This window comes from Anomaloglossus baeobatrachus, chromosome 8 (assembly GCF_048569485.1).
Source record: "Anomaloglossus baeobatrachus isolate aAnoBae1 chromosome 8, aAnoBae1.hap1, whole genome shotgun sequence".
NCBI classification, from domain to species: Eukaryota; Metazoa; Chordata; class Amphibia; order Anura; family Aromobatidae; genus Anomaloglossus; species Anomaloglossus baeobatrachus.
The window spans coordinates 171,416,509-171,433,787 of record NC_134360.1 but is presented as its reverse complement, the minus strand read 5'-3'; the positions used below and the strand labels follow the sequence as shown (position 1 = coordinate 171,433,787).

The window sequence follows — 17,279 nt, the reverse complement described above, 5'->3', positions numbered from 1 at the left end:
TCCAAGGACAGTATATGCACATGCATATCTGCTCTTCTGTGTGGGTCTAATCACATAAATCACCATCTGTTCTTCATAGCTGTTTGCTAAACATGGTGCTTATACCAATTGTCAAACAGCCACGAACAACACATCATGGGCCCGCAAGAACGAGGTTAGGGATCCCTGTTTTTCGGAAGTTCTTTAGGGTATCCATTGGGATATAAGTATTTACATATCAGGAAAAATGACAAGTCCATTATAAATGCTACAACTGACTGAACCATAGAGATAGATATTGAAGAACAATCATCGTTTTATGATTTGAAATTTCCTTTACTGTTCAGGGTCCTCATCTAGTAACTTGATTGGTGGTAATATCAGAGAGCATCTACAGGACCCAACATTTCCATACACTAGGGCTTGAAAAATTGTTTTTTTTAAATCATGTTGTATTTTTTGTCTGCAGCCTAACAGCCCTTGTGACCACAGTCTCCGTTTTTTGGTCAGTGTAATGCTGTGGCTCCTTCACTATGAGAAGCAGTTTTTTCTTGTGAGGGCCTGCCACTAGGTCAAAAATGTCTCGTTTTTACTCTTATTTTATTGCTGCTGCTCCCATGAGCATTTTTTTTGTTTTAGAGATTATTACCAAGGAGGCTTTGCTCACAAATGCAAAGTGGTCTAGAATTCCATAAAATTATCACTAAATAAAAAAGCCCATATTTCTGAAACCATATGGTGGTTTAAAAAAAAAAAACCCAAGGGATTAATCAGAGGAGCAGTTGGAAAAGACTGACCTGGACACTTGACACGGTAACAGGTTCTCTTTAAAATGTATGTAGGCACAGATAGTGCTGCCTTTCTGTCTCTCCTTATGTAGCAAGTCCTACTGTAAACTTTTATTTATAAGAACTGTCCCAAACAATGAAATAAGAAAATTTTGATAAAACCTCTCCCAACTGTGTTACATTTGGTATGATAGCCATTAATGATGTCTAGTGGCATGCCAATAATGGTTGGCACCCAAGTGCAGTGTTGGATCCCCCTCTCTTGCTCTGTGTACCCCTATAGTGCCAGCATTCGATCAATAAAACAAGAGTGCCGGGATATGGATAAAACGGTAAATGCTGAATCTATAACGTCAATCTATGCCGGCCTCCTAGAAGTGCACTTTGATGTTAGAATCAATTATGTCATCGAAGTGGACAAAAATGGTGGCATCCAGCACACATGGCCTGACATGGTCTCGTTAACGTGCTCGGAGAATGTGACCCAATCTCAAGTGGTGTAAATAATGCGGATGAGGGGAATGCTTGGCATTATTAATGATAATGGATTTTCTGGCTCTATGACTGGTACAAGGCACATGTGTAATATCTTGTCCTGTAGTCTATGACAATGGATGCTAGACAGACATTGCAGTGAAAGTCATAGAGCAGCAGAATCCATTATCTGTAATAATGTCAGGCATGTAAGTGGAGAGCTAGAAGTATATTACAGGGAGGGGTTTATGCAGCCCGATGAGCACGGGAAAGCTTGAATGACAGATTTATGACTGCGGGAATGGTCTAAACCCTAAAGAGTTAATAATAACGAGCGCCTGAGATGAGCTCTCCTTATTTCCCATGCATCTGATTTCCATATACTCGCACAGCACTGAAAGCTTATCGACTATTGCAAGGATCTGAATAAAATGTCATGTATAGGAAGAAACGGCACAGAATTCATATCTGCGCTGAATGTATTTTATTTCTGAAGCTGGTCTGACCCCAATATATTACACACTGTGCAGGAATGTCTACATGGGAAATTACCAGCCGTGATTGTCTACAATGGACAGTGATACTGTGCAAACACAGCACATGCAGGAGCTGGCCTCTTCCGCTGCACATAGAGGAATAGAATATACATTTCAGATATCTCTATGAAGAAAGAGGATAAAGAGGGTAATTATGTCATACAGGGAGAGCAGCCATAAAGGCTGCAGGGTCAGAAGAAGAACCTGTAGGGTCTACACCAAAAAGGCTGCAGGCTCGGTATGAGAACCTGTTGGGTCTACACCAAAAAGGCTGCAGGCTCGGTATGAGAACCTGTAGGGTCTACACCAAAAAGGCAGCTGGATTGGAATATTAAGAACATGTAGGGTCTATGCCAAAAAGGCTGCAGGGTCAGAATAAGAACCTGTAAGGTTACGTTGAAAAGGCTGCCGGGTCGGAATAAGAAAATGTAGGGTCTATGCCAAAAAGGCTGCAGGGTCAGAATAAGAACCTGCAAGGTTACGTTGAAAAGGCTGCCGGGTCGGAATAAGAAAAAATAGGGTCTAAGCCAAAAAGGCTGTGGGATGAGAATAAGAACCTGCAGGATCTATATCAAAAAGCTGCAGGGTTGGAATAAGAACAGGTAGGGTTTACGCCAAAGAGACTACTAGGTGGGAATAAGAACCTGTATGGTCAACGCCAAAAAGGCTGAGGGGCCAGAATCAGAACATGTAGAGTCTACACCAAAAAGGCTACAGGGTCAAAATAAGAACATGTAGGGTCTAAGCCAAAAAGGCTGTGGGGCTGGAATAAGAATCTATAGGGTCTAAGCCATAATGCCTGTGGAGTCTAAATAAAAATCTGTATGATGTACACCAAAATGTCTATGGGGTTGGAATAAGAACCTATTGGGTCTATGCCAAAAAGGCTGGAGAGTTGAAATAAGATCTTGTAGGGTCTATGCCAAAAAGGCTGCGGCGTCAAAATAAGAACCTGCAGAGTCTTTGCCAAAAACTGCTCCGGTATATATTGTATTAGGTGTATATAATGATTATAAACTCATGGTATTTTACATATTATCCATGCATGGATCGGTCATATATGTGCTGTCTCCCTGCTATAAAAGCTTAGGTAAAATAAGAACTTTATATTAATTGAAACAATTGGGATTTGTCGTTAAGAGTGCACTCATGTAGGAGTATTCACCTGCCGTCCTATAATATGTAGCCGAATGTCTCACCCTATGATAGTCGAAGAACAAACTCAGCCATGCTACATCAGTATACAATCATGCAGAGGTTTTCGGGCGGCGTGTGCCCTGACTGCAGGATACATGTTCACAGACAACGCTGCTGTTTTCTGCAGGTGTAAATCTCTTGTGTCTTGTATTCCTGCACAGTGGAACATTTTGGTATTGGTGGAATTATGTGATCTCTTTGTGCCAATTATTGGACATTTATTCAGTTATGTCACCTTTAAAGATAATTTTAGCACAAAGGCCTACAGAGAACTTTGTATAAAGCATTTTCTTAAGATCCTTTATTTCAGTGACACACCAGGAGACCCACATACCAGAAACAACGCAAGGCAAAATTACCAAATTCTCAATCTTATGATTTCCCAACCTATATTTCTTAACTATGACATTTATCTATTATCTCTCTATAAACAAAACAAGATCCCTATGATCAATTCAGCTCTAATACATCTGTATTCATGATGTGAGTATATAACAGATTCCGGGCCTTATAGAAGAACCATGGAGTCTAAAGAATAATCAGATTCTCCACTAGGGGCTCCCTCTACCTACCCTAGAAAAAAAAAGCGAAGTTCTTTGCTTACGGAAACTGACATCCCGTCACCTGAAGAAAAAAATATCTTCACAATGAAGAAAATACAGTATTATTTAGTTTACTTATGGCATTAGCTGTTTTTTTACCCACTCACCCCAAGTAAAAAGGTCCCATAGATGAAGTTTAGCTCCAAAGTCTTTATTTATGGTGGGTAATTTGGAAGACAATGGAAGGCAGAGAAGATGTGTGGGTGTCTGTGTATATATATATATATATATATATATATATATATATAAAAACACACTCCATATCTAAACCATAACCAGATTACACACTAATAACTGCTGATTCCGATCCTCCGAGAATGAATTATACTCATATAGGGCGGGTGAGTGAGATGTCAGCTTTATTTTGGGCTTCGGGCCAATCCGGCTACCTCCGATACCGCAGCCAGAATCCATTGCCGGCATCTACCACCTGTTCTGTCGATATTTATCAATAACTTATTCTCCGATCTTTACACACTGCATTCAGTTTTCTTTAATAAACCCGGGATTCGGTGGCCAGATCATGATGAGAACATAATTCCATTTCTCCAAGTCATTGTATGGACGGCTGGGAAACTATACACAAGAGATGCACACAATTTGCTGCGATTCATTAGTCTTACATAGGACTGCAGAATATCTATTGAACTCACAAACAAAGCAGTCCCAAGGAGCAAAGTATTCACAAATTGCTCGCTAACATTCCAGAAAAGAAATTAAAGCGCTTGCTTATTTGATTAAGCAGCTTTATTACCCAATTTTTATGGTATAATTCCTTATAGCATTTCATTAACCCTTCACTTTGCCAATGGTCTTCTGCTTCAGGATAGTATTGACACCTACAAGTAATCCACAGATATATTACTACTATGATGCATGAATTTTAGCAGTACATACACGACATATATGATCTGTATATATACAATGTTGGCAGCTTCTTATATATGGTGGCCCTGGAAGGCTTTAGACCTTATAAACGGCCGGTATACAACAATAGGCTGCAGTATATGACAATGGGTTATTAGCAGTAATGGTTATACATATAAATCCATATCTCAAGTAATTAAAATTAGGATATGACACTTGGTTTTCGACAAAGCAATTAAAGAAAGAACCAAATCTGATAGTTTACAATATCCATCCCATAAAGAAGAATTATTAGTCCCCGGCCGCCCCCTGATAAAACAATTTGGGGGATTTAAGGTCGATGATGATAAAATCTCCCATGAAACGGTGGCACTATCATAACCCGAACAGCTGGCTGCCGGCAATATACATTGTAGAAGTAATTCAGGGTGTTTGTATTCGGCAATTAGAGACTATTCATATTCTACCAAAATCCAGGGGAAAGAAGAGATGTGAAGTGTGTGGGGGATTTCTTGGCCATTTTACTATTCTCGAGAATGAGAAAGCTGAAATGAGTCATAATAAAAGAAGATAGAATTAAGAGATTCTTGACCTCATTTTCTCTCTGCCAAGGAAATAAGGAGACCCTTGACATTTCTCAGGTTCTACAATAGGTGATGTTAGATATTTCGCTGCTATTCATGTTCACTTCAAGCAGGCTTAAGCACAAATATTGTGAGATCGGTTATAGATCTCATCTTTAAGAATTGATTCCTGCATTCAGTGAGAGTTTTACATCCCCCGCTTTCCTAACTGATGATTAATAAGGAAGACAGTAATAGCAGCCGGAAAAATCCCCCAACAGAACCTACAACCGGTCCCAGCACCATCCGCCTCCACCTATCACCTGGTATTGTGCTGCTAGAACAGCCTGTGGACCGGAACCACATGGGGAAAAATGCATTACTGCAGGGTACCTTCAATATATATATATATATATATATATATATATATATATATATATATATATATATATATATATATAGATGGGTCACTGCTTTTTAACAATGGTTCACTATAGCCTGGTCACAATGACAACCACATAAGATTTTTCTCGCTACCACCTACAAATCACTTCCAAAGTTGTTAGATATTAATATGAATGGAAATAGGTCAATGGCTAAGCTATCCATCCTTCTATCTATCTATCTATCTATTCTATCTATCCATTCTATCTATCCAATCTATCCATTCTGTCTATCTTTCTGGCTATCCTTCTATCTCTCTATCTATCTATTATCTATCTATACATCCTTCTGTCTCTCTATCTATCCATCTATCTATCTGTCTATTTATCTTTCTGTCAATCCTATCTACCTATCTATTTATATATCTCCAATATTTCTGTCTATCTTTCTATTATCTATTATTCTGCCTATCTCCTATCTGTGTGGCTATCCTTCTATCTATATCTATCTGTATGTCTATCTATATGTATCTATCTATCTATTATCTATCTATCCATCCTTCTATCTCCTATCTTTCTGTCTATCCCTTTATCAATATATCTATATCTATCTGTATGTCTATCTATATGTATATATGTATATCTATCTATCCTTCTATCTATCTCCTATCTTTCTGTCTATCCTTCTATCTATCTCCATATCTATATCTGTCTGCGTATGTGTCTACCTATATGTATCTATGTCTATCTTTCTATTTAGATCTATGTCTATTGATAACTGTCTATGCATTTATCTATCTATATGTATCTCTATTATCTATCTATCCCTCTATTATCTATTATCTATCTATCTATCTATCCCTCTATCTATCCCTCTATTATCTATCTATCCCTCTATTATCGATCTATCTATCTATCCCTCTATTATCTGTCTATCTATCCCTCTATCTATCCCTCTATTATCTATCGATCTATCTATCTATAAATCCCTCTATTATCTATCTATCTATCCATCTGTCTATCTATCCCTCTATTATCTATCTATCTATCCATCCATCTATCTATCTATTTTTCTTTCTACACATCTATGCACCAATACTCTTGAATATATACTACATGTAACTTTGACTTTAGCTATATTTCTTGCAATGTGCCCATTTCACAATCTTACCACTTCCTTGTGTTATGGTGAAGGCACCAGAGGTAAATATATGACATTACCTATTTTTCTAATAACTCACTTGGTTGATATAACCCGCTCAATTTACCTTCAATCCCATGGAAAGAACCCGGAGACCCATTATGATCCCAAAATGACAAGTTGAGTCCTGCTGTGTGACAAATGCAGAATACATGAATACACACATTTCTGATAGCTTTCTATGAAGTTAGTGCATTATTTTGTAAATGAGGTCTCCCTGGTTTACAAACCCTGCCGGTGGCTGGCCACAGTCCCCATGCCACGCCGGCCATTGGTGTGAATGTGAGGGGTGATGGGCGCAGATTCTGGACCAGGGCTGGAGTTGCGCAGTTAAACAGCTATTGTGGTATCTGTAAAAATAGGCTCACACTTGAGTGGGTTTATCTGCTCCCGATCCTGTTGCACAGTCTGATAATTGGGATGTTTTCGTGTTGCAGGAATGAGATCACTACTACTAAATATTCACAGGATGTGTCACCCAGAAGTTTACAGCTTCACATTAATTTCCATGTGTTCAGTCATAATGCGAGATGTGAATGCAAAGAGAAGCTGACTATTTACCGTAGGTTTTGTATGAAATATGACTGGTGGTGTATTAACCGCATTTCCATAATCATCATTCATTATGGTAATGATGGATGACTGCGGTATAGCTTCGGTATAACAATAGTTGGTTACATCAGTTATTTCAATATCACCATCTGAAAGGGAAAATATTTTGATCGTATTCTCCGATTTAGTCTTTGATTAAGGAAATAGATTCCTCGATGTTCTACACCCGTCTACCACATCCTCAGACACCATCACACAAACAACGAAATGGAGCTAAATACTTTACTAAACTTGTGTTATAAGACGGAATTCACCGTAAAGTTCTACTTCTCTCAGACACAATTTTTCTTATACCCTTTGGGGGTAAGTGTGCGTAAAGAAGGGGGTACAAAAGATCTTTCCTAAACCTAAGGTTTTCCTGGATCTTCATATTTTCAGTTGATAAGTTTTCCGTAAGAGACAAAACATAATAATCCTGTAGATTCAACCTTTGTTAATTTCATACTAAGTTTCCTTCTAGAAATCGGAGGGTCCGGACATTGCATCCTTTCTACATGGGTGTTCTTGAGATTTACCTTCTTTGTAAAGTAACACAAAGTATCTACTATAGCAGGGTGGACATCATATAGTGCCCCTGTAAGAATTGGATGTGGCCCCCTCTTATCTAAAGCACTTAATTTGGTCTAATTAGCTCTAACGATCCATCTAATTGTGAGCTATGAAGTTTGTTAGCTTATGTCTGCTGGTTCATAGTAGAGTATTTTTAAGTTGACAGTGGACCACCTAAGCTAATGGGGGTTCTAGGAGGCACAAATGGTCTGTCCACCCCCCTACTATACTTAACAAAACCCCTTGTTTGCCATCAGCATCACCTCTCGTAATGGCTAAGTGAGCGCAAATCTTCAAGCTGGATAAACATATAGCTGGGATGATTTACGAAAACCTGCACTCGCAGGGGGTTGGACCTGATGGACCTTGAGGTCCCTTCCAACTCTACCATTCTATGATTCTATGATTTTATGATATTAAGCTTGAGCAACCAGTTGTTCCTGTAGCTGCCATGCCACCTTGCTCCACCAGGGGGAGCTCCATGTCTCCGCCGCTTTCCTTTAGGGACCAATTTGGCTGCTAATGTTCTCTGGATGCTGAGATGTTAATGGACGGAGTGCTCCTTCCAGACAGTCACATCTCACAGCCACTCGCAAAACTGGAGCATCAGCACTGTGAGATGGGGAAAAGCACAGGACAGCACCGAAATTGGGGATGAAAAGCACATCCTTGTCATGGATTCCTGCTCCTATGGTGTGTTTTTCTATTTTAACCCAGGAGGACTCATCAATTGACTCTTAAGGAGGTCAGTAAAGGAGTCATTGATTGAAGCAGTAAGTACTGATAACAGAAGTGCAGTAAACCATGCAGCCTGCTTGTTCTAGCTGTCAGCATGTATATCTATTAGTGTTTCCATCCTCACTTCTGATATTTTGTAGCCTTCCATGTATTGCTCTGAGATCTCAGCTGGTTTAGCAGTAATGGCTCATGTGTGATTTGTGGACTCACCACTTTGTAGCTTCGTGTTCGCCCATGGAGCTGACAATCTAATTTCCCCCCCAGCTCAGACACACAAGCGACAATTGAATTAGAGCCTATTTATTACCCAATGTGTGTAGATTTGGTCCAAGTTCCTAATTTTCAGGAAGGAATAGTGGGTCACCTCCACACATGCTGACAGCCAACATCAGAAAGAAGTAGCTTTCAAAGGATGGAGCTGGCACAGAACAGCAAGACACAGAGCAAAAAGACACAGGAGCCTGTTCAAAGAGTGACATCCACAAAGCTCATCTTGACAAAAATAAGGAACAATTAAGAATAAATCCCCTCTACCTCAAGCCCGGAGGGAGTTCACCTGAATCTCTGCTTGCAGAACATTTCTGCAATAAAAGAAATGCAAATGAGGAAAACGACATTGAGGAAAGTATGTACTTACTGAAGGAAGGCTCTCTGTGTCCTAATTAGAGAGAAGTCCCTGTGTGAGGAGTTATAATCCTTTTATTGGTGCTCATTAGTGAACAGGAGTATTTTATCCAGATTCTCTTTAAGGACAATGAGCCCCTTTCCGATCTGGAAGGTGTATCCAAAGAGTTTACGAGATATCATCCATGACCAGACCAGGTGTCTTCAGCAGGAGATGGGACCCCCTGTTTCTTTGCTGTCAGGAAGGACTTTTGGGGAAATAAAGTGCATGTTATCCTCTTAGATCCTGCAAAGAAAAGGGGGGAAGGAAGAAAAGAAAAAGACCAGAGGTAAAATCAAGAGTTGCTTTCCAGGTTGAGCCTCCCAGATGTTCCTTGAGGTGTCTCCACTGTTGGCCTCCAGATGTGCAGTGTGTGGAGGTGGAGAAGGTCCACAGAGCTGAAATGCACAGCAGCCACTGCTCTCATTGTATTTAGGAGAGAGATTTGTGGAGAGGCAGCATCAATCACTCCCAATTAGCATTGGCAAGATGGGTGGGGACCTTGCTGTCCTTGTAGTGACCAGTCTGTCCCTCCAAGTTACTGCAAAACACATAGCTCTGAGGTGTAGGAAAGGGGACACATGCTTCAATCAGATGAGCCAGGGACCTCTCCTGAAGGTGGGGTGGGGGAGGCTGGAGCTACACAGCAGCAGGCGGGGAGCAGGACAGAGTTGGGGGTGCTGCTGGCACAGGGGAGGAGGAGGAGAGAGGTGTCTTGCTGTTTGGAGAGAAGATTTCCAAATGCCAGCAAACAAGAGATTGCAAACCTTATACTAGCTCAACACCAGGATTCCTGAGCGGTCCTAAAGACCTCAGCTGATTATCCTTGACAAGCTCTGCATTATTGATTGCAAGCTCTGTGGTTCTCCAGTGGGCAGAATCCCAGATGCTACAGAGGCCATTCTGTTTTTAATGGTATCGTTGAGAGATTAGAACAAAATCATGTTGTAAAGCTCAGAAGCACAGGTGAGGTTCACCCCAACCAAAATCACGTTAACCCCTCTGTGGATGTTCTGCACCTGCAATTCCTACCTGTGATCTGTACCGTCACCAATTTAGGTACTGAATAAATATATTTACCACTTACTGCCTGCGATGAAGTATTGGGCTAAACATTCCAATGTTCTAAATGATAAATGTAACATTCTATAAGAATGCTAAAGCATTGAAAGTACAAATAGATATTACACAATCATCATAAAAAAGTACATGAAATCAAATAGAGATGATAAAGTCAAGTAAGATGTATGCAGACCTATGGGCACAGATACCACTATATACAGTGTATGTATATATATATATATATATATATATATATATATATATATATATCTCATATCATTCACCCTCATGTATTGTGTGTTAGTAGAGGCATTTGGTTTCAGCATACAAATCCATCCTGTACCATTGCTTGTCAAGCCTGATTTTTTTTTCCATCCATGTCATAAATCAATACATTTTTCTACACTTTAGATGATAGACAGAGGAGGATGTGGGGTTAAAATAAAGCACGGGGTGCAGTGATTTGGAAGTCACCTGGCGAGTGAGGTGCAATATAACACTGATTCATTCTTTACCAGGTTTCTGCTATTGGTTGTTAGACAAAAAAAAAAAGACAGATGCGGTGGGGCTGTAATTATAAGATGTAGCAGAGTTGACTTTGTTATCATGTCATCGACATCAAGTCTATTTTATCTCCTGGATCAGTAGGACAGGGAATAGTAAATACAAACTGTGAGTCTGATGTCAAATTCAGCTCTGCTACTCTTAGAGGGTAATCCAGAATAATACGAGGTATGGTAATAGGTAGGCAGCTGTAAAATAATGAGTATTCACCTCCATCTACTGTATATTCACCTCCATCCACTGTATATTCACCTCCATCCCCTGTATATTCACCTCCATCCACTGAATATTCAACCCATCCACTGTATATTTATCCCCATCTACTGTGTATTCACCTCCATCCACTGTATATTCACCTCCATCTCCTGTATATTAACCTCCATCTACTGTATATTCACCTGCATCCCCTGTATATTCACCTTCATCCACTGTATATTAACCTCCATATACTGAATATTCACCCCCTCCACTGAATATTCAACCCATCCACTGTATATTTATCCCCATCTACTGTGTATTCACCTCCATCCACTGTATATTAACCTCCATCTACTGTATATTCACCTGCATCCCCTGTATATTCACCTCCATCTACTGTATATTAACCTCCATATACTGAATATTCACCCCCTCCACTGAATATTCAACCCATCCACTGTATATTTATCCCCATCTACTGTGTATTCACCTCCATCCACTGTATATTAACCTCCATCTACTGTATATTCACCTCCATCCACTGTATATTAACCTCCATCTACTGTATATTCACCTCCATCCACTGTATATTAACCTCCATCTACTGTATATTCACCTCCATCCACTGTATATTAACCTCCATATACTGAATATTCAACCCATCCACTGTATATTTATCCTCATCTACTGTGTATTCACCTCCATCCACTGTATATTCACCTCCATCTATTGAATATTCACCCCTTCCATTGAAAATTCACCTCCACCTACTGTATATTCACCTCCATCCACTGTATATTCACCTCCACCTACTGTATATTCACCTCCATGTACTGTATATTCACCTTCATACACTGAATATTCACCTCCATCCATTGTATATTCACCTCCACCTACTGTATATTCACCTTCATCTACTGTATATTCACCTCCATCCACTGTATATTCACCTCCATCCACTGTATATTCACCTCCACCTACTGTATATTCACCTCCATGTACTGTATATTCACCTTCATACATATTCACCTCCATCCATTGTATATTCACCTCCACCTACTGTATATTCACCTTCATACACTGAATATTCACCTCCATGCACTGTATATTCAACTACATCTATTTTATATTTACCTTCATTCAATGTATAGTCACCTCCACCCACTGCTTTTTTCACCTTCATCCCACAGTATATTCACCTTTATCCACCGCATATTCACCTCCACCAACGGTATATTCACCCCATCCACTGTATATTTACCTCCACCCACTGTATCTTCACCTCCACCCACAGTATATTCACCTACATCTATTGTATGTTTGCCTTCATCCACTGTATATTCACCTTCATCTACCGTATATTCACCCCATCCACTAAATATTTACCTCCACTCACTGTATATTCACCCATCCACTGTATATTCACCTTCACCTCCTTCACCTACTGTATATTCACCTCCACCCACTGTATATTCATCTCCATGTACTGTATATTCACTCCATCCACCCATCCACTGTATATTCACCTCTATCCACTGTACAGTATATTCAACTTCATCTACTAAATATTCACCTTCACCCACTGTATATTCACCATACCCACTGTATATTCACCTTCATCTACTGAATATTCACCTCCAGCCACTGTATATTCACCTCCATCCACTGTATATTCACCTCCACGCACTGTATATTCATCTCCATCCACTGTATATTCACCTTCATCCATTGTATATTCACCTCCACGCACTGTATATTCACCTCCATCCACTGTATATTCACCTCCACGCACTGTATATTCACCTCCATCCACTGTATATTCACCTACATCCATTGTATATTCACCTCCACGCACTGTATATTCACCTCCATCCACTGTATATTCACCTCCATCCATTGTATATTCACCTCCACGCACTGTATATTCACCTCCATCCACTGTATATTCACCTCCATCCATTGTATATTCACCTCCACACACTGTATATTCACCTTATCCACTGTATATTCACCCCATCCACTGTATATTCACCCCATCCACTGTATTTTCACCTTCATCTACTGAATATTCACATCTAGTTACTGTATATTTTTAACAGTGGGACCAGAGGCGCCTCTTTTGTAGTTGTGGCACTTGCCCCTGGGGCGGGAGGCACACTCCAGACCCAGCCGTCACAGACAAATCTTAGACACATGGAGCACAGGGGAGATGTAGCATAGAGATATTAGGACAGTCCCATAACACAGTATCTGTCAAGTCCAGGCCTCTCCTCTACTGGTGAAGTTCAGCGTTGTCCCTGGCAATGGGAAAGAGTCCAAGACAGCCATATAACTCAACAAATTCTTCTTTATTACATAACAGGTCTGCAGCACATCTATCAATTGAAGTCATTCTCTCCTTCAGGTTACACTTTCAGTCAAATGTAGTTACTCCCAGGGCTCTGTTACTTAGCCCTCAGTTTATACAACCGCGCAGCTGTTTATCCAGACTTCCAAGAAATAGTACACTCGAGCACTGGTTCACCTTCCTGTCCTCTAAAGGGGCTCATAAAACCCAGCCTCAAGTCGCTGCACTGTTCCCGGGCTCGCCAATACCTAACTCCAAGGTACTTCTCAGGCCTTAGGCTATGTGCCCACGCTACAGGATTTATCGCGGATTTGACGCGGATTTTGACGCGGATTTAGCGCGGATTTGCCGAAAATCTGCAGCACAGCTACTCCCCAGCCATTTCAATGGCATTTTGGAAATGCTGTGCCCATGCTGCGGATTTTTCCGCTGCGGATTTTGCCGCGGATTTTGATGCGGAACAAACTGCAGCATGTCAATTGTTTGGTGCGGATTTGGTGCGGATTTTCTGTTTTGAATGGGGAAAAAAAAAAAAATAAAATCCGCATCAAAATCCGCGGCAAATCCGCGGTAAATCCGCGGCAAATCCGCGGGTGCGGATTTGCCGCGAAAGTTGCGGATTTTCAGGCAAAAAAATCCGCAGGGACCTTTTACTGTGGGCACATAGCCTTACCCAGGAACCCGTGCCAGCCTCCAGCTCAGGTAAGGATCATTAATATGGAAGTTTTTCTCTGTGATTCCCACTCTCTTCAGCTTAACTACATTACAGATGTTCCTCAGCTTTCCACTGCCGTCTCTTTCTTCTCTGCTGCTTCAACTCCCTGTCAGGTCTGTGCCCCAAACTAGACTAGACTGGTTTCACTTCCTGTCACAACCTTAATTGCCACCAACTCCTTCCTGTAGCCAATCACCAACTGTCAACTGTTACTAGGCAGTTTTCCTAGTGTGTGTCCTACTCCTGAGTGACATTTAGAGGTGAAGCTACCAAACAGCATTACAATATACATAAAACTCATACATCCTTATAACACACTATAAAGATTAATAACCACATTTTAGAAACATGTGATGTCTTCTGGGGGGTTTCTTCTCCCAGGGGGCTCGACCTCCCCCTTACATAGTCACCTCAATCCACTGTGTATTCACCTCCATTCACTGAATATTCACCCCTTCCACTAAATATTCACCCCATCCACTGAATATTCACCCCCATCCATTGTATATTCACAATGATCCACAGCATATTCACCTCCATCCACTGTATATTTCCCTAAATCTACTGTATATTCACCCCATCTACTGAATATTCACCCCCATCCACTGTATATTCACTTCCACCCACTGCATATTCACCTCCACGCACTGTATATTCACCTCCATGCACTGTATATTCACCTCGATCCACTGTGTATTCACCTCCATTCACTGAATATTCACCCAATCCACTGAATATTCACCCTTTCCACTGAATATTCACTCCCATCCACTGTATATTCACCATCATTCACAGTATATTCAGCCCCATCCACGGTACATTCACCTCCATCCATTGTATATTCCCCTCAATCCACTGTATATTCACCTCCATCCACTGTGTATTCACCTCCATCCACTCTATAATTACCTTCATCCACTGTATATTAACCCCATCCACTGTATATTCAACTCCATCCACTGTATCATCATCTCTATCCACTTAATATGCACACTCCTTCACTGTATATTCACCCCCATCTACTGTATATTCACCTTCATCTACTGTATATTCACCTCCATCCACTGAATATTCACCTTCATCTACTGTATATTCACCTCCATCTACTGTATATTCACCTTCATCTACTGTATATTCACCTCCATCTACTGAATATTCACCTCCATCTACTGTATATTCACCCCCATCCACTGTATATTCACCTCCATCCACTGAATATTCACCTCCATCTACTGTATATTCACCTTCATCTACTGTATATTCACCTCCATCTACTATATATTCACCTTCATCTACTGTATATTCACCTCCATCTACTGTATATTAACCCCATCCACTGTATATTCATCCCCATCTAGTGTATATTCACCTTCATCTTCTGTATATTTACCTCCATCCACTGTATATTCACCTCCATCTAATGTAGTCATCTTTTTCACATCATGAATCCTACACTAAGTGGTAATCTAGCTCCCGCTGCTCAACTATCCCCAAATCATCTCCTTCAGAACCTTTTCAAGGTGGAATTTCAATAAATGTCCACAGTGTCCAGCCAGGAAAACGTCCTTTGGATCTGTTGCCAATCAACACTAATAGAAAATTGGCTAAAAGAGAGGCAAAATAACCATTATTGCTCTACTACGTATGGTAGCTACCCAAATAAATCTAAATTAGTAAATTGGAACGTTATGGATCTCAAACAGAAGAGGTGCATATGATTCACTTCTAATCATAAAGTGCTGGTGAGCAAGAAAGGGTAAACGTCTTCAGAGGAGAGAACGTTTTTCAAATTGATATCTAGGACATCTAGTATCTATAGGTCTCAATGATGGGTGTGCTTAAGGTTAGGTATCCCCAGTTCCATATGTGGTAACATCTCTTATTGTGCAGTATAGATGCACATTGCAGATTTATCTAGGTCTACATTTACCCAAACAAGAGGTTAGAAGATTACTCGACAATCAAAACTTCATTTTTTTCTTGAAGGTCTATACTATTTAATGGTTTATACGTCCTGAAATATATATCTGTATCTTGTTAGTGACTACAGATTTAATAAGAAGAAACCAGAATAACTAGCCAGGTTGGGGTGAATACAGGGGTCTGTGTCTGAAAGTTACTTTGTGGACAACCCCCTTTAAAGAAAACTCATGGAGCAATATGAGAAGATAAGAAGCTGAGCTACAAACATTATAGGATAGCTTCTTTAAAGGGTGTCTTAATATTTTTCACTAGATAGGAGGGGAGTAGGTGTTTAAACTTAACTTTCTTTACAGGAATGTTAAAATGAAATTAGATTCTGCAATATGAGAGAGGTCCTTGCTGCTGAAGAGCTGTCCACATAGAGGTCTACAACCCCTACCTTCCGCTATTGAGTCATGACTGTAGCGGGATCATGAATGGATCCATCAATGACAGAGGGAAGAGGCTGTGGAGCCCTTAAAAAGATATTGTTATGCTCGCCGGGCGAGCAGGGATGTTAGTAAACCGACTGGGCAACAGCACACAGGAAACCCACAGGGGCTCGACTGCGGAACAACATCAGTTTTCTCCGGAACCCCTGATGGTGAGGGTGTTATGCTGCAGGTGTGAGACCGGGTACCATTCAGGAAGACTGGTGCTGTGACGGCTGGCCCCAGGGGTATGGAAGCAACAGTCTCTGGAGATAGACAGCAGCAGTAGCAAGCATCGAGGTTTCAACCGGGATGGATGGAAAGATGGATGGATATGGCAGCAGCAGCTGGAGAGGATACTTTGCGACAGCGGGTAACATGGCTGATGGCTGGGGTGGCGGCTTGTAACAGCAGCAGCATATTAAGGATAATGGCAGCAACAATGGAATACAAACATATATCAGCAACAGAAACCAGCACAATGTAAAGCAGCAGCACAGTGCTAAGGGACCTGAGAACTAGCAACGTGTAGGACTCATTGACCAGGCACTTTCTGAAGGGAGAAAGTACCTTAGATAGATGCAGCCTCTCAGCTGACCTGAGAGGCACTTCTGGGAACAGGCAGGGTATGCTGGCCCTTTAAGAAAGAGGGCATGGCCCACACAATTCCCTAGAGCAGAAGTAGGATGCCAGAAGCACGGGAATGGATTGTCCACCGCAGGACGGCCCGCCAGGAGAGGAGGGCAGGACAATGTGGGAACGCTGGTGTGGTCGTTACAAATATTCCCATCTCTGCCTTTCATGGCCAAGATGGGAATAACTGATTCAATGTACTATTCCCCCGAGG

General features: G+C 40.9%; 1 protein-coding gene and 1 long non-coding RNA gene across 10 annotated transcripts in view; one reads left to right on the top strand and one right to left on the bottom strand.

The window, feature by feature from the left end:
• NTNG1 (netrin G1) overlaps nt 1-9,909 on the bottom strand; it is a 512,764-nt gene extending 502,855 nt beyond the window's left edge. For 4 of the 9 annotated variants that reach the window (XM_075322210.1, XM_075322201.1, XM_075322202.1 and 1 more), the window contains exon 1: nt 9,127-9,909. The gene's annotated coding sequence lies outside the window, so the exon portion shown is untranslated. The remainder of the gene's footprint in view (nt 1-9,126) is intronic. The other 5 variants (XM_075322204.1, XM_075322205.1, XM_075322206.1 and 2 more) reach the window with 2 other exon arrangements.
• LOC142250121 (uncharacterized) overlaps nt 8,166-17,279 on the top strand; it is a 53,240-nt gene continuing 44,126 nt past the window's right edge. The window contains exon 1 of the long non-coding RNA XR_012725115.1: nt 8,166-8,496. This is a non-coding gene — a long non-coding RNA (uncharacterized LOC142250121). The remainder of the gene's footprint in view (nt 8,497-17,279) is intronic.